Below are 23,184 nucleotides of genomic sequence, written 5' to 3'. Positions count from 1 at the left end.
TGCATCTCCCTCCTCTCTCTCTCTTTCTTTTCTTTATTTTCTGCAGTGAAGGTTGAACCCCACACGGAATCTTATACTGATCACCCTCCATCAGGCCTTGAGCCCCACAACTGACTCCCACTCTAGATAGGGTGCAATCAGATGACACAAAATTTGTGCATTAAGCACCTGTCGCCCTCTATCAGGCCTTGGCCCCACAAATGACAGGCCTGTCCCCAATATGGATGGTGATCAGGTACTTAATGCATAAATATTTGTGCAATCATATTGCACCTGATCTTTTCGTGCTTGGGGCTGGACTTAATTTAACTGCAAATTAGCTTTATGTGCTTTTAGTGTGTGGGCTTGTTTACCGCATTAATCTTTTACACTTGATCCTATGAATAATCTAATATGGCTACTATGTTTCTTACTCATGCTGATTGTAGTTTGACCTTTATAATTTATCATTTTACATATATGAAATAAAGATCACAAAAAAAATTGTGGGGGAGTCATGAACTATAATTTTGGGTTTCAAGATTATTGCTCTGAATAATATTGTTTAAATTTAAAATTTATAGATTGGTTACGACAATTGGATTTATTGTTAATTCATTTAGATTCAATGATTGAATGATATTCTGGAATGAGATTGTTGGTTTGAACGGCTGTAATTAGCCTTGAATTTTTAATCGAAACTACTTTATAATTGTTTTCGTTGTTTGGTACAAAACAATGGTGAGGTCCCAATAAGGCCTTGCACCTTTCTTTTTAAAAAGAATTATAATTTTTTTGGTTTAAATTTTGGGGCGTTACATGAGGTTATGGGTTTTATACTTTATACCCAAATTCCAAAGTATGAACCCGACATAGGAAGAAAAAGAGGGTGTATGGGAATGTCGGAGCATCGGTATAATTAATTGATCCAAAGGCAACTCCTCCGTGATCCTTCTTTCCCATGTGGTTCCAACCAAATGATTGTTAGAAAGGTTGAAGTTAGGACGTTGAGATATTGTTGGTTGCCTAAGCATGTATGAGTCCAAATGGATCAAATTGGACTTGATCTTGTTAGATTTAAATCTGATCTGAAATATAAATAGTAGATCTGAATATGAATTTTGATCCAAACTAGATTTGGATCCAAATTTGGAGTTTGTTCGTATTTTTTAATCTGAATCTAAATACCATGTTTGCATGTTTGTTTGGAATCCATGGACATGAAGAGATAACTAAGAAATCTGCACATCCTCCCAAACAACTTCAATAATGGATTTTAAAGTTTTTGCCGAAATTTTCATAGTACTCCCAAACAAGCAAGTGAGAAGTACCAAATCCACTGGATTTGTGGACTCCATACTTCCTTCCCTTGCTACCATGGATGTTGAAATTCCAAACAGGGCCTAAAGTGCCATTAAAATATTGTTAGTACTAGGGAAAATATTAACAAATCCCTCCTATTAAACTTGACAGTTTGATTAACTTTTGTGACATATGGACTGTACATTTCTTATATTTGTTTAAGTGTATATCTTTATTGTCAATCATATTGACTTGATTCAAAGCTTATTGGATCGCTTATGATGCTTTTTTTAAATTACATTAAATTTATATGAACCGCAAGTTGGAATTGATTTTTTTGCTCAAATACATGTATTTTTAGAATTTGGCCAAGTATAGAAGCCTACGTTTTTATAGTTATTCTCAACATAAACATGTTCTTGGCAAGGATGTGAAAGCAGATCTAAAACCTTAACACGGCTCTAATACATCTTTTTCATGGTGGGTTGGAAAGGAAGAACCTCTTTGAAGGGAAGAATAAACCCAACAAAAAAAACAGGGTCACTGCATTTAAAGTTGAAGTCGTCCAACAGATATTAGAGGGTGTGTTTGATAGCGCGCTATGTGCTTTGCGCAGGATGCTGCACACGTGCAAACCGGAGTCAACAACAAATGGTGGACGAGGTGTGTATGTGGAATAGTGTTTCACCGTTCCAACCCCCTTCCTCCCCCCATGTTACATTGGGGGCGCAAGTTAAAAAGAATAACGAGGTTCTTCCCTTCTCTCTTTCTTCCCCTTCTTCTTTGTTTCTCTCTTTCTTCTTATCTTTCTTTTTCTTCTTCTCTCTGGTTAAGACTTCAATTAAAGTTTTGATTATGTGTCTGAATAAGAAATTTTTTTATTAGGGGTTTGAATCAAATTTTTTTAATTAGGGTATTTTGTATTTAGTTTGATTAGGTTTTTTTTTTTTTTTCTTTGATTATGGATTTAAATCAAATATCTTTAATTAAGGTTTTCATATTTAATTTGATTAGGGATTTTCTTTGATTAAGGATTTGAATTAAACTTTTTATATTTAATTTGAATAGGGCTTTTCTTTTATTTAATTAGGGTTGTTTTTCTTTGATTAGGGTTTGAATTAAGGCTTTTTATATTTAATTTTATGGTTTATTTATGGTTTCTTTAAATTTATAGTTTATTTTCATATAATTTAGGGTTTTTTCTTTATATATGGTTTATTTATGATTTATTTTCTTGCAGTTTAGGGTTTTATGATTTATTTATGTTTTTTTCATTTGTATATAAAAAATTATGACTTTTTATTTTTTTGAAATTATGCAAAATTTAAACATTTTTTGGCACTTGGATCTAGTTTGAGATTCATATTTGGAGCTGAAATTCATATTTTTTTGATAAAATTTCATAATTAGATCTAATATGATACTGATTAAAGTATTTATATATAAAAAAATATGAATTCTTATTATTTTCTCAAATTACCCTAATTTTGAATATTTTTTGGTATTTAGATCAAATGCCAGACACAATGTACACAACTTTTTATTCTGTCCAAACAAACATTGGAAGCAGTACAGTTGTTACAGTAGTCTACTGTTCCATCTTATCTTTGATAAGCAATAAAATACACCCTTAAAGTGCAGTGTTGTCCTTGACTTTTCAGGCCCTGCACAGTTCTGCAATTCCGGAGTCAGCTGTGTCATTCTGCACCACACATTGAGAAAACGTGTGGTGTTCACTAGTGCTCTATCATTAGCCGACAACTACTACTGCGCATATATGCCACAAAATTAGGAAGAAAGCTTCAATATTACAACAGTGCCATGGTTGATTCTACCCTACAATGGTGCCTGAAAATCCTGTGCTGATAGAATTGCCAAACCTGTTGAAACTCTCCAATATCATAAAAAAACAATGTTAGTTGTGCAAAACACTTATCATTATAATCACATAATCTGGTTGCATCATGGAGTACCATTTGCCAGGGAATGGCCCCTGCAAAAGACTATTAGCATTGTGAGCACATAGTCACTAGCCACCAATGTGGTTTGCCTCATGGAGTACCAGTAGTGACAGCATGATTAGCTTAGTTAAAAAATGCATGTTTGATTTCTCCTGTTATGATGAAATTCATCTATAACCCAATTTTCCAAATTTGTATGGTAGATTTGCTAATTTTCCTACTGGTGTCTACACATGGCATGTGATGTGGTTCGGCTATGACCTATATCTGATTAGGCTGTTAGAGAACGTGGTGCTCATTTCCCTACTCATTGTTTGGCTATAGCTAGAAGAGAGTACCAAGCCTATAAATTTTTTTGTCTCCTTTTTTCTTGTGAATAACTGAAAATGGTAGTTTGGTAATTATCTTATATCAGGATTGGGTTAGGTATTTTGATATTATCTTGTAATTTATGAGATAAAAAAATAGGCCAAGAGAAGAGTGGGGTTGGTCTGTCAATGGTGATAGTGAACTCTCTCTCTCTCTCTTCTTTTGTTGTTGAGAAATAACATGAACATGGGAAAACAAGAGGTAAAACCAAGTGGCTACCTTGCCTGTCTCCTACTTTTGTCAAATTATCCACGTTGGTATCTCATCTCCTTGAGTGAACTTCAACTGCAAGCCTGTAAAGGTTGCAACTTTCATCCATGGTAAGAAGTGGGTTCTTTGTCTTTCTACTGAAATTTGCAGATAATCATACTATTTGTTCAATCTTTTTGGTGGGTATCTTTTGATTATGATTAGCTCTAATCCTTCTTCAAAAAGACAAACTTGATTGTAGGGCTTTGATTCTATTTTCTTTTTTTTTATTCCCCCCCAACCCCCCAACCCCCCCTCAAGTTTTTGCATATATATGCTGGTTCCATATGCAAATGGGAGACGTGGGTTCTCAGCCCTCCTGAGCCTGCAGAACCTTCACATTTGCAAGGCATCAACTGCTGTGCACAGTGGAAGCACAACTGCACAAGGGTACATTAGTTATTTAAATTTTCTTCAAAAAAAGAAAAGTTATATTGAGCGTTTTGGCTGAATTTCTCTGTCCACGTAATTTTCTTTCCTTTGTAATATTTAGATTGGATGGCCATTGTTATAGGGAATTGGAATATCCAATTTATTGGGACTATTCTAGAAGTTTTCATTTTTCTAGGAGTCACAGTTGGGTAATAGAATTGGAAGGAATATATCCATTTATCACTTTCTTGGTATTTTCTCCCTCTCTTTTTTATTGTTCTGCTTTGGAGCTCAAGTTGGTTCCTGCATTGATTGAATGTAAGTCTTGTTGGCTTTCCAGTCTTTCTGAATAAATCTTCTGCACTTGCAAGTTGTTAATAAGAATTCTGCACCACAGAAGCACGAGGATTAATAGCCTACTATGGGGTTGGTGTGGGGCTCTTTTTCTCTTTAATGATCTCTGCTTCTTTATGCAGGCTGTATATACAATGGGAGATTTGGGTTTTCAACTAGCTTAGGCGTGCAAGAATTCGATTTTGCCGGGAAGGAGACTAACTGCAAATCTAAGCAATGCCGGTAACTCTTGCACCATACCCATTGCCCCCAGTGCCGTTTACACCTCCAAATGGTAAACATGGTTCATCGTTTCCGCGCATTCTTTACATGAGTTTGACATCAATTACCATCTTAAATGATGAATTTCTGGGATGTTTATCTTTCATCATTTGTTTGGTTGGATCTATCTATAAATGGTTCTGCTGTCTGGATATATTTTGTGGCTGTGGTATGCCCATGAAGTTGTCATGATGAATTTATGGTCTATATATCCTTGTAGAGCCTCGTAGAAAATTCAAAAAATTTCAAACTTTCACGAAAATGCAGGAAATACTTTGAGTAACACAGTCAATTTAGAACATAAAAACCTCTAAACATGCATTAGAAATCAATAAGTGACTTGTCACAAGTTACAAGCAATATGTAACGAAGGAAACGAAACACATATGATAAAAATAACACAAATGAAAGACAAGTGAACCAGAGAATATAATTTCCGGATGAAGAAGACAATGGATATCGCTAGGACGCAGCCGAAACCGGAATGAAGACTCTCGCACAACAACTTGAATCAGCAACCAACTCAAACCAAGAACATTTGCTTCAAATCGCAAGGTCGATCTTGACAAGATCACCTTCACGCCCAAGAAGAAAATCGATTTCTCTCCACCGAATTTTCAGTCACCAAAACAGAATTTTTTTCTTGAAATGAAGAAGACCCCCTCTCCCTTGGTCGACCCCCACATCATAAAGGCCATGGAGCTTGGGGAAGAGCCACCATAAAGATGGTATGGCCTTCCCAAGCCTTCCTCTAAAATCGAGTTTGACTTGTGCTAATTTTAGCCATGGGCATTAAAAGGTCCAACAACTATATTTGACTTGGACCAGTCAAGGCTGAGATTTTGAATGAAGGCTAAGATTGTTCACTCCCAAATGGCGCCAACTAGGGCTCTCCTTGGAAACGGATCTTGATCTAGATCCAAATGTGCAGCGAACTGGATCATGCACAAAATGCATTAGAAAATACAAATGCGAAAAAAAATAAAAACCGCCTGCATTCCTGATACACCCTCTAGTACCACAAAAAGATTCTACAGGGCACCAAAACTATCCGGATTTGTAGAATCCGACTCCTAAAAAAAATATAAAAAGATTACAAATAAAACATATTTACCGTGATTCCTCACATGCCAAAATGGAATCGAATAATAAAAATACAATCTCTGAGAAAGATGCAAAATATCTCAGATACTATAGCACGATAATCAAAATGGGTCTGGGTTGGCAGAGATCCAATTGGATCTTGGGAATTGGATTTGGATCCAATTATTCTTTAAAGCTCGGATCTTCAGGATGCTTTGCATCATTCTCTCCTGGGTTGAAAGGCTTCGTCCTCAAAGCCTATTTTTGCTCAAATGCCACTCCATAATCCCTGCACATATTCAAAATGTAATCAGCGCAGAATCTGTTCAAGGCAAATAAAAGAGAACTAAACAAGGTAGAAAATTTTATATAAGAATAGCAAGAATATTTGATGTAATGTAATGCAATATGCTCTATAGAATGCAATTCAGACAAATTCAAAGCAAAACAATGTAATTAAATCTCAAAAGCATCTAAGACATTATATTTAATAATCTTACCTTGCATCAACATGCTACAGATAATAACAAAATTTGGGTCAATAATGGATAACAATTGACTATTTATCATGCAATTCAAAATGTCAAATTTTGTACTAAGATTTTGATAATCACAGGACAAGTCACAAGCAATACAATGTAACAATAGACCAAATTTACTATTGAGATTTGTCAAATAGACAAAATCAACATTATCTACTAAACCTTAATGGTCATAAACTAGATTTGGGGCTTTAATGCCAACTAGACCTATTGCATCACGACTAAAATGAGACTCTAAATTCAACTCCGCAGAAGGAGTTTCAACATCTAAGCGCTCATTGACACGCATGTCTTGTTGATTCTCATCAATAAAATTCACTTTTTTGATAGTTGACTAGATAATGGATATACTAATGAAACTTTTCAGAACAATGTCGACAATCATGTCAGACGCAACGTGGGGGTAAACCGTAACATCCATGGGTTCACTACGAGAGTTTTAAAAAATGTTGGGTTCATTGACAAGGATGTCCACAGACTCACTAAGGCTTGGATTGAGCTTTTCAATTTCGACATCAGCCTCGAAAATAGGGGTATAATTGACATGCGTGAAGTCATCAACAACATCTTCACATGCAAGCATCTCTTCATTTTTTATGCTTTCACTAACTTCTTCGAAGAGCGGATTTTCAAATATGAAGTTGTCCTCGACCAAGCTTAGACAACCTTTGGGGTTCTCCATGAATAAAGGATTGTCAAAAATGATATGAGATCATTCTTCACGATCTTTTATGTTAGAAAGTGAAGAAAGGTCGGACAATTCTTCGGACTCTCTAACAAGGATGGGTTCTTCATTCATCTGTTTAAAAATTGAATCAGGAATGACTGCACTGATAGGAACATCCTCAAATACAGGTGAGGACTCCTTCACGATTTTCTCATTAACTTCAATGATAGGATCACTACCGACTTCAGGAGAAGGATCCGCTAGGGAATCCTTTGCAACATGAGATTTCAATAAATCCTGAGGTTCATACCTGACGATGAACACACTAGGTCCCTTGATTTGAGATGCAGCGATCTTAAGGGACTCATGAGGAGAAATGGGGATATCAGAAGAAGATGGAGGAACCATAACATGAATGGTGGCTTGAACCACAGATGATGAAGTGGATGACAAAGGAGGCAAATCTTTTAAAGGAAGCAACTTGATCTTTCTACCCTCAAAAGTGAAGGAATAGACATTGGACTTACCATGATGTATGACATTTCTGTCATATTGCCAAGGTCTTCCAAGAATAAGATGGCTCGCATCCATAGGGAGCACATCACACCAGACTTGATCGAAGTAGGTATTTCCAATAAAAAACTTAACCAAGCATTGTCGATCGACACGAACATCGATACTCTTTTGGAGCCAAGACATTTGATATGGACGGGGATGAGTCTTACAACTCAAACCTAACTTGGTTATGGATTCGACCGAAATCACGTTCTCACAACAACCGGAGTCTATGATGAACTGACATACTTTCCCATTGATGGTACAAGCAGACTCAAATATATGAGTTCTTAACCATCGATCATTCGTTTCTTGTCGCGGGGCTAAACAAATCCTCCTAGAAATGAGTGTTTTGCCTCTATCAGGCAACAACACCTCTTTCACATACTCCTCTTTGGGATCTCCCTCAAAATCCTTAAGATCTTGATCATAAACGGGGTCAAACTGAGGATTGAATTGAGCATCCTCTTCATCATGAATTCTATCAACGAATAAGGCTTTGCCATGACATTCTGTGGACTTATAACCGGGTTTTCCACAAGTGTAGCACTTAATGGGGGTATTGGAACTAGAAGTTCGAGCTTGGGTTCCTACCAGAGCATTTTGACTCGTAACCCTAGGTAGGTTTGACGCATTAGGGTGATAGTAGGGTGGGTCGACCTTTCTACTTGGGACTATTGGGGCCCGCACTAGGGGTCTAGGAGTCTAACTAGATTTCGCCAAGGTCTTTCGCTGAGTAGACCTTTCCCATTGATGCGCTTTATGATAAGCCTCGAATACAGTCCAATACTCAAATAAATTAAGCATATCCTATAATTGGAAGTTTAGATCTTCAATATATTTCAATATTAACTGTTCTTCACTTTTACGGATGTCATTCCGTGCAATAAGATCATGAAAATCTTTAGTGTATTGATCCACTGAACGAGTTCCTTGCTTAAGGCCTTGGTATTTCTGATAAAGTTCTCGGTGATAGTTCAAAGGAAAGAATTGAGCATGGAGTTTCTGCTCCATGTGCTCCTAACGCTCAATCGGGGCACGACCCTAATGTCTGCGCGTTTGCTCAAGTTGTCGCCACCAGGCTGCAGCTCAACCCTTTAATTTGAGGGAGATTAATCTCACACGTCGATCATCAGGGACTTTCTTAAATTTAAGGATTTTGTGGACTTCGCTAATCCAATCTAAAAATTATTCTGGAGTTCTAGTTTCCTTGAATTCTGGGATATCAAAATGTAAGCCCAAATCCCAATGAGATCTCCTAGGTTGTAGGTTATCTCTTCTCTCTGGACTTCATTGATGTGACTCAAAGTCTTTATCAAAATCATATGAATGAGTCTCACAAGTTCCTCGAGAATTGTGTGGACTTCGCTCAACTCACCGATCATGAACTCTAACATTCTTGGTCATTTGATGAGTTAAATCTTTAACTCGACGATTAGTCACAGCGAGTTATCTTTGCAAATCTCACACCTCATAGTGATGATCACGTTCATCGTTTCCTCTATTAAATCTATTTGGACCTCAACCGCCCATTCGACCCGACATGGTGAATGGTACTTAAAAAAAAATGGACTCCCCACAATACCGAGAATCGTGTTGGATTAAAAAATCTAGTAACCCTAGCTCTAATACCAAAATGATGTGAATTTGGTGAACACTGATCCATGATCCATGATCCAAGATCCAAATGGATCTTGACATGCACAAAAGCTTTTTCACGAAAATGAGACCGAATAAGACTCAATGAAATAGGGTTTTCGGGACCCGTGTACTCTGTTTAGACAAAAATGATCCAAAGAGAAGTTGTGCATAATTGGCACACCTTTCTAGCGAATCCAAAATCACTGGATTCGGATTAGCGGTGTTTGTTCCATAGACTCGAGACTGGGACTGACAAACAATCATATGACAGATTTTTGGACTCCGTAGACAGTCTGTTTGGAGGGGTTTTTGACCCCGCATACAAGGGAGTTTGCAAAAAACACCAACCGAGAAATCGAAGGTAAGATCCATATCTTTCTAACGAATCAAGATTCGAAATTTTTTGAGTTTTCTACAAGGCTCTACGAATTTTTGAATTCTGGAAATGATATGAGATATTATCAAATGAATTAAAACTTCAAATATTCGACAATAGCAGAGAGATTAATATTTTTGAGGCATTTAAACGAAGATTCAGTTAAAACTCAAAACACCAAAGTTTTAAATCTAGGCTCTAGCTTTCCACAGAATCAAACAAAACCATTTTTCATTTAGGGAATCTCTAGATAATTGATAAATACCGAACACCACTAGGAGTGTTCTGAACCAAACTGGTGACAGTGGATTCTTGTCAGACCAAGAGTTTTGATAGCACTTTTCAGAGACTCAAACGGTCGATTCACGAAATGGACTCAACTAGAACGTTGTAAGAAATTGTCTTATCTTTCCGAGAAGCTAAAGAACACCAGAAACCGATCAGTATCGAGGCTGGTACGATCATTTCTTTGGAGTTGTCTATGACAACTCGTAATAGAAAACCTCGTTTCTTAGTAGAAACAGAATTTTGAACTTTCACAAAAATACAGGAAATACTTTGAGTAACACAGTCAATTCGGAACATAAAAACCTCTAAACATGCATTAGAAATCAATAAGTGACTTGTCACAACTTACAAGCAATATGTAACGAAGGAAACAAAACACATGATAAAAATAACACAAATGAAAGACAAGTGAACCAGGGAATATGATTTCTGGATGAACAAGACAATGGATGTCGTTGGGACACAGCCGACACCAGAATGAAGACTCTCGAACAGCAACTTGAATCATCAACCAACTCAAACCAAGAACATTTGCTTCAAATCGCAAGGTCGATCTTGACAAGATCACCTTCACGCCCAAAAAGAAAATAGATTTCTCTCCACCGAATTTTCAGTCACCAAAACAGTATTTTTTTCTTGAAATGAAGAAGACTCTCTCTCCCTTGGCCGACCCCCACATCATAAAGGCCATGGAGCTTGGGGAAGAGCCACCATAAAGATGGTATGGCCTTCCCAAGCCTTCCTCCAAAATCGAGTTTGACTTGTGCTAATTTTAGCCATGGGCATTAAAAGGTCCAACCACTATATTTGACTTGGACCAGTCAAGGCTGAGATTTTGAATGAAGGCTAAGATGGTCCACTCCCAAATGGCGCCAACTAGGGCTCTCCTTGGAAACGGATCTTGATCTAGATCCAAATGTGCAGCGAACTGGATCATGCACAAAATGCATTGGAAAATGCAAATGCGAAAAAAAATAAAAACCGCCCGCATTCCCGATACACCCTCTAGTACCACAAAAAGATTCTATAGGGCACCAAAACTATCCGGATCCGTAGAATCTGGCTCCTAAAAAAAATTACATATAAAATATATTTAACGTGATTCCTCACATGCCATTATGGAATCAAATAATAAAAATACAATCTCTGAGAAAGATGTAAAATATCTCAAATATTGTAGCACGATAATCAAAATGGGTTTGGGTTGGCAGAGATCCAATTGGACCCTGATAGTCCTGCATGATTGGATCTGCCCTGGATCGCATCATGGATTGGATCTTGGGAATTGGATTTGGATCCAATTCGTCTTCAAAGCTTGGATCTCCAGGATGCTCTGCATCACCTTCCCTCGCAAGGATAGGGTGACAGGGAGGGTCCCAGCCCTCCCACTACACCCACAAGGGCGAAACGATAGACAAACAATGGGGGTGAAACTCGCCCCCTACCGGTCAAAAGAAAACACAGTGGCAGGGGGTGAAGCCCCCTGCTGGCCAAAGAAAAAGGACAGAGACCGGGGGCTTTGCCTCGCCCTTCCTGACGAAAAGAACCACGACAGGGGGCGGAGCCCCCTGCCAACTGGAGAAAAACACAGGCAGGGGCTTCGCCCTCCCTGCCTGACGAGAAAAGATAGTGGTCAAGGGGCAGAGCCCCCTGCCAACCAATCGTAAACAAAGGCAGGGACTCTGCTGTTATCATCGCAAAATTTTTAACTTTTGTGAGTCAAACTGACCTTTGAAATAGTTTTTGAAAATAACTCGCCTCCGTTTTAAAATGCGGGATTATTCCGAAGAATGGGACTCGCCTGTCGGTACGAGGTTCGACCGTTACTACCACCTTTAACAGGGGTAATCGAACCAAGGATCAATCTTATACTCTGCTTTGTTCAACTAGTCTAAACCATATTCTAATTTCTAAATGCACATAGAATCAGGCATGTGCTATGAATTTTCTGAAAATGCATATTTGAAAACATGATGTTTGCTTTGAATATTAAAAATAATTGGAAAATAAACTCTTTGAAAATCATGAATCAAGGTTGAGATACTGTATTTGAGAAAGTGAAAATCGATTTCTGGAGAATCTAGAGATTTTGTGAAAATCGATTTTGAGAAATGTGAAATAACTTTGGAAAACTTGATTTCTTTGAATTTAAACTTTGAAATTGAATATATAACTTGGAAAATCAAATTTGGAACTTGGGAAATACTTGAAATATCATTAGCAAATCCATATTTTGAGAAAATCGATTTTTGAATAAGATTTAGAGAATTTTGAGAAAATGATTTCTCTGAATTGAAATTTGAATTGGAATTGGCAAATACATGAAATGAATGAATATGATTTTGAGGAATTGGGAAAAACTCTTTGTATTTTTGAGAAATGCAGTGCATTTTGAAATTAGCCTAAGAGTGTAGGCTGAATGTGGCTAATGTGAAGATCATAAATCTGGATATCCTTCATATTCTGACTATGACCATAAATACGAATTCCACCAAGTTTATAAACTTCATAAAAGCTAGTGTATGTGCCATTCGTGTAGACCATAGTGAGTTTGAATATGCATGAATCATCATCCATCACACATTAACATTATTTAAAAAAATAAACTATATGCAATGCAAATCCTAATCTATGCAGGAATTTAAATTCTTATTCCAAAGTTTACATTTAATTTACATCACTATTGAAATTTAAATACATGAAAAATAAAATCTTCAATGTACTTGCAAAACTAGAAAGCTTGGTTAGTGAATATATGTTGGCTTTTTTAGGTTTATCCAGTAATATCTAAAAATTACTGGATTTTGCTAGATATAAGCCTTTTCCATGATTCCCTTAAATCAAAATGATAAACTATTAAATAAAATTGAATAAATAAGGAAGATAAGATATGAAATTTCGAAATTGGGGTCAAAATGACCAAAATACCCCTAATAACAAGACTATGGCCTTGAAATTAGGGTTTTCAGAAAGATATTTGGTAAATGCAAGTTTTGAAATACAAATAAAAAATAAATCAAACTAAATATGCTATGACATGATTAAAAATATGAAAATTAGGGTTAGGAATTTCGAAATTGAGGTCAAATGACCAAATTGCCCCTGATAGCAAGACTATGGCCTTGAAATCAGGGTTTTTAGAAAATATTTTGGTAAAAACTTAGGTTTTATGCACTAAATGAAATCAAATGAGCATCAAATTAAACCTAAAGCATCATAATATGATTATGAATATGATTAAACCCTAAAAATATATGCTTATGCACAAAAATCCAAGAATATCACAAATTTTGTGATTTTTGCAATGTTTTGGAATTCTTCGGGTACCCTATTTTGCAATTTGCTTAATTCAGCCATCAATCAGATTCCAAAATTCATCAAATTTGGTACCTACACTTGTTATAACCATAATTTTGAATTAGAATTATAAAAATATTTTTTTGACATTAAATTAACCCGAAAATTGCATCAAACCCTAAAAATATGCTATTTTTGACCTAGTTCACCAACCAATTTCAAAGTTAGACCCGAATCAGGGGTCAATCTTTTATGAAAATCTATGAAATTTTACAGAGACAAACTACGAAAAAAAACAGAGATTTACCAATTTACAGATCGTAAAAAGCATCTCTGGTTAGGGAGAAACCCTTCCGGCAATCTGAACTGAAATCTAACAAATCTAATAGGGGCTAAAACAGATACTTTCAATTGATAATTTCGGGATAAATAGAAATACTGATCTAAAATATCTGATATTTTAGCAGTAAACAGTAGACATAAAAATAATAATACTCACTTTTTACAGATCATGAATCGGATCTGTGGTTTGGGATTTATGAATAACACAAGTCTGATTAGGGTTTTGGTAAACCCTAACGAGTTTTAAATTGAAAATCAAAGTCTCTGACATAGGAAAAATACTAAACAGTAATAAAAAAAATTTGAAAATTTCACAGTAGACAGATATAATCAATGTGAATCCATGGCATATTACAGATCTAAAATCGGATATAAGATAAGAAAAATATCACCATAGCAAGTTACCCTCTTGATTTTAACAATGATTTTAAAGTTTTAAAAACCCGATTTGATGTCTGATTTTTCTGACAAGGTTCCCGAAGTCCAAAATCTCTGATTTTTTTACAGTAGATCAATCACATATGCATGCATAACATATAAAAAAATCAGAAATAAACAACACATATTTTAATTCGAAACAGCATGCTCTTTTCTGTTCTAAACTAAAAACACAGAAATCTAAGAAACTTGAGAAAATATGCATTAACTAATGAAAAACAATAAAATAAACCATAAAATAGTAAAATAAAAATTATTTCTATGCTGTAAAACGTGTAATAAACATGAATAAGCAAAGAAAAAAATAAAATACAGGGAATCCATGGCTGGAATTTTCTTTCACCTTTGAAATCATGGATTTAACCCATTTAACGGGTAAATCTCACGTTTCGTCGGTTAAGAACATGAAAAACATACCTCTCATCGATTCTAATAGATTAGAATCCTTGAAATCACCCTCAAACTGAGTTAGATCATCTTCTTGGGTCAATTTTGGGGTTCTTGGATGAAATCCATGGTTAAATCCATGAACACAAGAGTTTCCATGGTGAAATCTATTGAAAAATCATAAAAACTAATAAAATAATAATAAAATAATATTAAATAAACTCACCTTAGGGCTGCATCTGCAATGGAGGAAGGTGGAGGTGCTGGAGAGGAGAGAGAGGCCACGAAAACTTGAGAGAAAAAGAGCTTCCTTTTGACCCCCCTTAGGTCCCTTTTTATAGTTTTTCAAAAAGTCACTTAATTAGGATTAATTAAGAGGTTTTTCATTTTTTCAGGACTCTTTCTAATAAATCCACTAAGGGCAACGATTTTTTGTGGTTTCCTAACCCTAAATGAACTCTAATTAAACTCTAATTAATATCTAATTAAACCCTAAAAAGTCCAAATGTGACACCACCTAGTATGGACCCACATTTGGTTTTTAAAACCTGAATTTAAAACCTTTAAAAAATAATGGTTTAAAAGTTAAATAAAATGGATTTTTAAAATTGATTTTGACTCCTCTAAACCCCTAAGCTAACTAGGACATTGACTAACCCTAGTCTAACCTTGACTTCTTCAAATGTGGCGCCACCCCGAGCGGGCCCTACTTGAGTTTTTTTCAAAAAGCGATTTTAAAACTTGAAATTGAAGGAGTTTTCAAAAGATTTTCAAAAGTAAACTTAAAATTAGAATTTTTTGAAATGGCATAGGGTTCTAACCGAGTCAGAACTCCTCTGGATATGGTGCCAACTGAGTGGGCCCACATCGAGTTTTGAAGAATTTTGAAATAAACACTGAAAATGGCTTTGAAAAGGGGTTAAAATTAGTATTTGAAATTCAAGATCTTTGAAAATAGGGTATCAAGCAAACTGGAACTCTGAGTTAGAGTCCTGAACTCTTAGGACTCTGAGATTTTGGATTTTAAATGCCAAATGAAGGAATTTTTGAAAAGATTTCATCTAAAATGGTGAAACAAGTCAGAAAATACTATCAGGGTTAGACTCCTAACTCGATCAGGACTCTGAAATAGAGTCCTGGATTAACTGGACTCTACCAAATGACCTAATTTTTTAAAACAAACGGAGAAAATTTAAAATGGAAATTAAACAGACTTCAAAACAGACTCCTGACTGGACTAGGACTCCAGGACAGAGTCCTGATCGGACTGAAACTCTAGATTTTTTTGGAATTTTCTAAAAAACAAATGAAAGAACTTGTCAAAACAGTGAAAACAATAATGAATACTGGAATAAAACAGAGTTCTGATTCAACTGAGACTCTAAGGACAGAGTCCTGATTGAACTAGGACTTTTAATTTTTAGATTTTTTGAGAAATCAAATGAGAGAATTTCGAAAAACAGTTAAAAACAGGATGAAATTGAATTTTGGCTCAGAGTCCTGATCTGATTAGGACTCTAAGAAAGAGTCTTGATTCAATCAGAACTCTAAGAATTTTGGTTTTCTGATAAGCAAATGATGAAATTTGGGCAAATCTTTTGAAAACCAGTGAAAATAAAGTATAAAAATCAATTTTTGATAGATTCCTACTTCGATCAGGACTCTGGGGTAGAGTCCTGATTTGATCAGGACTCTGAGATAAAACCTCAGAATTTTGAAATTCTTTGATAAAAGTGTAATAGTTTTGGTAGATTGAAAGATTTCTAAAAGATTCTCTCAAAATGGAAATCATGATCAGAGTCCTGATCCAACTAGGACTCTCTGAACAGAGTCCTGTTTTAACTAAAACTCTGAGTTTCTGACTCATTTTGAAAGATTTTAAAAGATTTGATTGAAAATGAATAAAATAGATGTAAAAGATTAGAGTCCCAATCCAATTGAAACTCTGAAGAAGAGTCCTGATCTGACTGGACTCTTGAAGAAGAGTCCTGATCCAACTAGGACTCTGAGATTTTGGCCAAAACAGAAGATTTTGAAAGGTTTTCTTCAAAAACAGGTAAAAATGTAGTGAAAAGTAGAGTTTTGATCCGACTATGACTCTGGAAAAAGAGTCCTGATCCAATTAGGACTGTAAGATTTTTTTTGAGATTTTTGATAAGTGAAGGAATCCAGAAGCGACACCACCTAAATGGGCCTTATCTGAGAATTGAAATCAATTGAAATTGAGTTTGAAATGAATCCAGATTGTTTTCTGAGAAAATACTTCAAAATATAAGGTCCTGGGGGTTGGCAAATGACATAATGTTGATTAAAAACCCAGGTTTTAAAATTGATTTTGAAAGAAAAGTTTTAAAACCCGAATCTGGATTAAGTATTTTGAAAACAGGAGTGTTGGATCTCGAAAATGAGATGGGATGACATGCAATGCTATGCGATGCAATGAAATGGTATGCCGAATGCATGCAATGATATGCAATGACACATGAAATGTAAGTACTGGATGAGGGTGAAAATTTGGGGTGTTTACAGATGCCCCTCTTTGCTACTAAGCCGGTTGTAAGCCGAGCTTAGTGGCAAAGAAAACACACCAAATTTGGATTATAAAAATGCCCCAGTTAGATGAATCTAACTGAGTATGAAAGAATTAATCCAAGTGATGATGGTAGATATGAAATAGAGAATAAGGATAAAATTTTATTTTAAAAGAAATGAGATTCAGGTTTTGCCCTTAACCTGGATGGGACAGAAAATACCTCGTGTAGAAACGAAGCTCAGGTTTGACCCTTAACCTGACCGGGAAATGAAAATGGAATACCTTATCAAAGGAGGCCCAGGTTTATACCCTTAACCTGATTGGGCAGAAAATGGAATACCTCATCATAGGAGGCTCAGGTTTATACCCTTATCCTGATCGGGTAGAAAATGGAATACCTCATCAAAGGAGGCTCAGGTTTATACCCTTAACCTGATTGGGCAGAAAATGGAATACCTCGTCAAAGGAGGCCCAGGTTTATACCCTTAACCTGATTGGGCAGAAAATGGAATACCTCATCAAAGGAGGCCCAGGTTTATACCCTTAACCTTATTGGGCAGAAAATGGAATACCTCATCAAATGAGGCCCAGGTTTATACCCTTAACCTTATTGGGCAGAAAATGGAATACCTCATCAAAGGAGGCCCAGGTTTATACCCTTAACCTGATTGGGCAGAAAATGGACGGAATCCTCGAAAGAAGAGACCGTGATGAAACCTTCGGATTTCTGCACAATGAATCCGATAGGGGTTTTGCAAAAGGAAGTAAATTGGGGTCCCTAAAGTTTGAAAAGGGATTGATTTTGTGCGCCTCATTGCTGAGACTAATTAACTTTTGAAATTGCCTTTTGCTGAAATTGGTGGCTTAACCTCAAGCCGAAATTGGACTGTCTATGATGGGACAGTGGGGACTCAGGGAAGTGTGCGAATCTGAGAGCCCGTGCGCTCAGATTATACCAAAGAAGGGAAGGAATTCTTGAAAACTCCCGTTATCAAGTCCTTAAAAGGGATAACAACTGATGTCAGGATGCGCCAAAGTTGAACCTCAAGCTCTCGCTTCACGCCAGGATAGCTAGAAAATATTGTCAAAATGTTGAAAATCATTATTGATTCAAAATAATTTAAAATGATGCACATTGTTTTGAAAGTGTTCCCTCTTTTCTACCTGAAGTATTACCTCTGACTGGGCTCAACTCCGTAGAATCAAGATTCGAATTCAAATTGCTTGCGATTGGCTTTCTTTCAAGGAAGCTATCAATTTCCTTGATATGGACGGGAAAGAAAGTATTCTTGATATTGCGAGAGCTATTGGTGAAAGAATATTGATAAAAGAATTTTACAAAATTAAAGAAGATTCTTGATAGATTTGGCAGTCTGATATCCTGGGATTCTTTTCTCATGATGATCTTTCTGCACTCTCTTTTTAGCAGATTGGAGCTCTCTTGGATTTTTCGGGAATTACATCATCCTTCATTTTGGAGATGTCCTGACTTTTCTCTCTTTTTTTTCTTGGGAAGGGTACGTCACAAACTCCTTCATCTCAGAGATGTTCCGATCCTTCTTTTCTCTCAGGGATTATCTTGATAGTTATTGGCTCATTGGTTGAGAATCTCTTGATGATAGCTGGAATCAAATATCTTTTAGGGTTTGTCGGTAGGCTCATCACACTCGCCTTCATCTCGACGGTGATCTGAACTTTCCCTGGAAGGATCCGTCACAAACTCCGTCATCTTGGAGATGATCCAAATCTTCTTTGGCCCCGGGGGTCGACTCGCTTAATTCGCCTTCATCTTGACGACAATTGAGAGATCCCTTTTGCAGATATTTAATTGTAGCTTAGGTGATTGAGGAGATATGAAAATTGAGTGGATTTTTCTGTATCACCCAGGATATTTCGACTGCTTTATTTTTCAAGAATGGTCTTTAAAAATGTGCCATTGACTGCGATCAATATCAATCACTCATGGCTTTGCAACAACATTGAATTCTCTTTGCTGGCCATATCGCGGATTTATTCTTCATCCTTTTGGTTGGCCAATAAAAAGATTTTGAACTTTGAATCCTTTTTCGTGAAAGCATTGCCCTTTCGGAAGTAATAGTGGAGGTATTCTGAAGTAATAATTTTGTGCAATAAAGATTTTTGAAATCAACAAATATTTAATGACAAATTGGCAAAATTTTCTTGAAATCCTTTTGTGAAAGCGAGCATTTGAAGCACAACGCAACACATCCATGACAAAAATTCTCTTCTCCTTTCCCCAAAGGAGAAGATTCAGAAATTAGAATTGGAAATTACTCTTCTCTTCCCTGAAGAGGAGGTGTTTGCAAAACGAACTTTCGAAGAGAAATTAAGCTTTCGTCAAAACTTCCTAACATTAGACTTCTCTTATGGAAAGGGGGCCGGAATTGGTGAGGTTGGTAAATTGGTCATGAAGGAACGAGTTCATCACACTCTCCCTGAAAAGAGGGTCCTTCATGATGAAATGGCCTAGTCTGAAATTATGAGGCCACAAGGAAAGCAAGTCTCTGTCGAGTCTCTCCCTATAAAAAGGGTTCCTTGTGTGAAATTTGGAGTTTTGTTTTGCAAACGGTTCACAAAGACACGAGTCCCTTCAAACTCTCCCTGAAAAGGGGCTAAGTGAACGAATTGGATAGCATGCGAAAAGAGCGAGCTCCCTCGAACTCTCCCTATAAAAAGGGTCTCTCGCAAGAGAAAATAATTGAAATTGGGTATTGGGTGACTCAAAAGGATCAAATTTTGGAAATTAGAATTTTGAAATTTGATATTTGAAATTGGAAATTGGAAATTGGAAATTGATAATTGGAAATTGATAATTGGAAATTGGAAATTGGAAATTTGGAAATTGATAATTAAAAATTGGAAATTGATTGACCCGAAGGTCGAAATTGTGAATTGGTTTACTGAGAATGACATAGGTTCTATAGGGATTTAGCCTAAGAACGACATTGGTTCAATTGAGAATGGCATTGGTCCCGTAGGGGTTCGACCTACGAACTATCGATTCCATAGAAATTCAACCTAAGGATCATAGCCCAAGAAGGAATGATTCCAACTTGTGAGCTTTTGAATGGACCAGGTGCTAAACTGGGTTTTTGAGGGAAGATTCGAATCAGAATTCAATTCTTCAAGGAAAACTAGATGAATTGGATTTTGAATGACAATTCGAGTCGGAAATCGGATCTTCTAGACCAACTCGCAGGATAGTTTGAGTAGAAGTTCAAACTTGTAAAGGAAAGCTAAGCGAATTGGATTTGAAAGAAAATTCAAGTCGGAACTTGGATTTTCTAGACCAATTCTGAATTGGATTTGGAAGAAGATTCGAATCGGAACTCAACTCTTCTAGACCAATTCTAGAATCTAGAGGAAAGAAAATTATACGAATTGGATTTGTAAGAAAATTCAAGTCGGAACTTTGATTTTTCTAGACCAATTCTGAATTGGATTTGGAAGAAGATTCGAATCGGAACTCGACTCTTCTAGACCAATTCTAGAATCTAGAGGAAAGAAAATTATACGAATTGGATTTGTAAGAAAATTCAAGTCGGAACTTGGATTTTCTAGACCAATTCTGAATTAGATTTGGAAGAAGATTCGAATCAGAACTCAACTCTTCTAGACCAATTCTAGAATCTAGAGGAAAGAAAATTATACGAATTGGATTTGTAAGAAAATTCAAGTCAGAACTTGGATTTTCTAGACCAATTCTGAATTGGATTTGGAAGAAGATTCGAATCGGAACTCGACCCTTCTAGACCAATTCTAGAATCTAGAGGAAAGAAAATTATACGAATTGGATTTGTAAGAAAATTCAAGTCGGAACTTGGATTTTCTAGACCAATTCTGAATTGGATTTGAAAGAAGATTCGAATCGGAACTCGACTCTTCTAGACCAATTCTAGAATCTAGAGGAAAGAAAATTATAGGAATTGGATTTGTAAGAAAATTCAAGTCGGAACTTGGATTTTCTAGACCAATTCTGAATTGGATTTGAAAGAAGATTTGAATCGGAACTCGACTCTTCTAGACCAATTCTAGACATTTAAAGGAAAGAAAAGTTGATAAGTATAATGATGACATTTGGGACTAGTTCAACTAGCACGAGCATCAGATTTTGGAAGAGTACCAGTACGAGCACTGGATTTTGAAAGATTACCAGTACGAGCACTGGATTTTAAATGGTTACCAGTACGAGCACTGGGTTTTAAATGATTACCAGTACGAGTACTGGGTTTTGAAAGTTTACCAGCACGAACACTGGATTTTTTGAAAAATTACCAGCACGAACACTGGATTCTGAAGAATTACTAATGGATTTTGATGGAAAATTTTCAGTCTTCACCCTTACGACAACTTGGGCGACTATCGGGGCCTCAGGATTTATCCCTTATCCTCGATGGGGAGTTCAATGCAAATTGATATAGATGAATGCGAATGAATGCATGCAAATGCAAATGAATGTAGATGGGTGCACATGTGTGCAAAATGAGAGATTTGTTTGATCTTGCCTGCATACAGGAAGTTTTGAAGCCAATTTTCAAAATAATGCCCCAGTATAACTGGAGAGTGAGAGTTTGGATGAAAGGATAAGTAGTTGATATTTGATGAGAATTCTCTGAGAATAACGAGGTAAAAACTGACAATGAGCTTCTTGGTTGACCAGAGAGGCACTTTGAAAAGGGTTACCCCTTATAAGAAGACATTTAAACATTTGCAAATGAGGAATATAAAGATGACGCCAGGCCATAAGAAAGATTGACAAGTTTATTAATGCATTGAAGAAGGAAATAACAAATTGATAGAAGAACTGGGACTACATTGTCCCTTCAAAATGACAAAATGATGAAAGTGACATAGTCTCGACATTGTCAATTTTTAGAAAACTTGCTCAGGATGGTCGACTGGTATCTTCCTCATCTTCAATAAGGATATTCTTGTCGATGCAATCTTGAATGATATTCTTCAGGACGAAACAATTCTCAGTGTCATGTCCCACTGCCCGATGAAATTTGCAAAATTTTTCTTTGAATCTGCTCATGATTGTTGCGGGATCAGCTGCTTTAGGTAAACGGATCATATCTTTCGCGAGCATGTATTCCAAAACACTCTCTAGTGTCTGGTCCAAAGGGGTGAACTTTCGATCCGTACTCCAATCCTTGCGCTTTGGCTTTTCTTGATCTTTTTCTTTATGCTGAGAACTAGATTGAAGAGGCTTATCATTGTTGTAGAACTTTCCTTTTTGGCCCTTGAATCCCTCTGAATAGTGATCATGATTCTTCTTATTGCTTTTGCTAGCATTTGCAGAAAGAGTGAAGTGAGCCTTCGGAGATTTTACTGTATCTTTTGCGAGCATGTATTCCAAAAAGCCTTCAAATATTTGATCCAAAGGGGCCATCTTGCGGTCCTGATTTCGATTATCATGTTGTATCTCTTGCCGAGTGCTTGATTTCTGCTGAGACTTAGCAAAGACGGTCGACTGGTATTCTTTCTCACCCTTAACAAAGAAATTCTTGTCGATATAATCTTGGACGATATTCTTAAAGACGAAACAATGTTCAATATCGTGCCCCGTTGTTTGGTGGAATTTGCAGAAGCGGTCTTTCCATTTCCCTAGGGCGACCAGAGGATTAGCAATTCTTGGAAGCTTAACCATTCCTTTGCTCAGCATGTATTCAAGGACCTCTTCGAGGGGTTGATCTAGAGGAGTGAATTCGCGATCGTAACCCCAACCGTCATGCTTTTTCTTCTCTTTCTGTTGACTCAATTTTTCACTCTACTTTAAAGATTTCTCTTTCTGACTTGTATGATTGCCTTTGTTATTTTTGCAATCACTGCGATTGGCATCAACGAAGAAGATGAGTTTTGTCTTCTTTTCTGAATCTTGATTATTCCTGACGGAGGTGATGCCATCATGGAAATCTTTGTTCCTGAAGACCTTCTTTCCCTTGTCATGAGCTTGCAAATCTTTAATCATCTTGGCCATTTCCTTCAGCTGTATTTGGACTGGATCATCCATTGCTTGATCTTTCAATTTATAGGTTGTCCCTTGTCTATGAGAGGATCTTTGAAATGCTTGCCAGACTTCATACTCTTCATCAGTGCCAACTACTGATTCTGATTCATCAGATGTATCCTCGTGTTGGATATGTTTCTTGGATAGTTTTAAAACT

General features: G+C 36.5%; 1 long non-coding RNA gene across 1 annotated transcript in view; it reads left to right on the top strand.

Annotated features, from left to right (window-relative positions):
• Positions 1-3,748: 3,748 nt before the first annotated feature.
• LOC149845371 (uncharacterized) overlaps positions 3,749-23,184 on the top strand; it is a 39,955-nt gene continuing 20,519 nt past the window's right edge. The window contains exons 1-2 of the long non-coding RNA XR_016430436.1: positions 3,749-3,931; positions 4,709-4,860. This is a non-coding gene — a long non-coding RNA (uncharacterized LOC149845371). The remainder of the gene's footprint in view (positions 3,932-4,708; positions 4,861-23,184) is intronic.

The sequence above is a fragment of the Nuphar pumila genome, chromosome 2 (genome assembly GCF_984573655.1).
Source record: "Nuphar pumila chromosome 2, dmNupPumi1.hap1.1, whole genome shotgun sequence".
Classification (NCBI taxonomy): Eukaryota; Viridiplantae; Streptophyta; class Magnoliopsida; order Nymphaeales; family Nymphaeaceae; genus Nuphar; species Nuphar pumila.
Note: the sequence above shows the minus strand (reverse complement) of the source record. Positions and strands in the feature narration are given on the sequence as shown.